Raw genomic sequence first — 1,485 nt, 5'->3', positions numbered from 1 at the left:
CCCATGGGAGATGCCCTGGCAATGGATTTACCCAGGAGATGTTTCCCATCCAGAGGGGCATCTCCCTCCTCCTGCCTCCTCCTGCCTCCTCCTGCCTCCCGCAGGGTTGTTTGGTGCAGGCCATGAGGCTGAAACTTGTTTTAACCCCAAGGCCAGTCCCAATGAGGAGAGAGAGCGAGCTCGAGCTTTATTCCTCACCTGCAAGTGGGGATGAGTCCCAGTCATGGGGAAATACAGCCCAGGAGAGGAATAGGCCTTCAGCTCTGTGACTTCTCCTTTTGACAGGTGGCACCTCGCACAGGTGAGGTGGCTGTGACCAAGCTCATGGACAGACAACACAAAAAATTCCTGGCAGTTTTCACTCACACCTTTGGGGTGACAGCAGGAAACATTTTTGCTTCAGGGGACACCAAAGTGCAAAGCTCAGGACACTGGGGTTTTTTTGTGTAAAAACTTACATAAGTTTATTGAACTGATCCAAACCAATGACCTATTTTGGCCTGAATTCCACCGCTAAGTCTGCGAGCAAACCAAAGGCAAATCGTGGGAGCGGGACGTGTATCCCCCGTGAGAGAAACCAGGATAAAAAACCAGATGGACTTACAGTTGTTTTTCTTTGAAATTACATATGAATGCAACACTAATAGGGAGCAAGATAGATCTTCATGTTTAAATTATATTTGAACTTTCCAGGAACTGCAGAAAAGCAATCACAGAGGCAAAGGCCCGAGATGGCTGAAGCCCCTCTAACGTTGCTCTGGGGAAGGCGTCTCTCTACTGCCTACAAAAGTGCCACATCCAAACGAGGCAGGCACAGCTGCCAGGAATACAGATTTTAGCCTCTGGGCTGCTTTCAGTGCCTCGTTTGCATTCTCCAATCTTGCACATGCACAGAACCCACAGAATCTCACTGACAAGCGAGGAGGCAGAGCCGCCGCGGCGCCTCCGTCAGACCGCAGACCCGAGGAGGCACGGGCACAGGGAGAGCCCGTCCCCAGCAGCACTTCCTCCAAGTCACCACGGGTCACACCTGCCACCAGCACGCCTGCAGCTCCCAAAAAACAGGGTTACAAATCCCAGCCAGGGAGCAGAGGCCAGCCAGCACCCTGTGCATATCCATAACACCGCTCGTTACGCGATCCGCCCGGAACATCTGGCCAAAAACACGGATATTCAACAGGAACCTACCCAAAACCACAACAGCACAGCGTCTGACTCGGCACACGGAGCTGTGTGACACTTTGGTTTATAGCTGGCACCCAAGTCCTCGTGGAGCAGGTGCTCTGCCCCCTGCACAGGCTGCCCGTGGCAGACTTTTATGCGTGAACTAGCAGGAACAACAAAACAGCTCTCGACAAAAGTAGCCCTCGGACAGAAGGACACCAAAGCCAGGGAAGCTTGCAAATCTGTTTTGTTTTCTCAAGGGGATGTGGCAGACGCAGGCACCTTTAGCTGAAGCAGGTACACGCTGGCAATGCCTGGACA

Source organism: Corvus kubaryi, unplaced genomic scaffold (assembly GCF_017639235.1).
Source record: "Corvus kubaryi isolate FWS band 111438036 unplaced genomic scaffold, C.kubaryi_AGA036_p1.0 37367, whole genome shotgun sequence".
Taxonomy (NCBI): domain Eukaryota; kingdom Metazoa; phylum Chordata; class Aves; order Passeriformes; family Corvidae; genus Corvus; species Corvus kubaryi.
Note: the sequence above shows the minus strand (reverse complement) of the source record.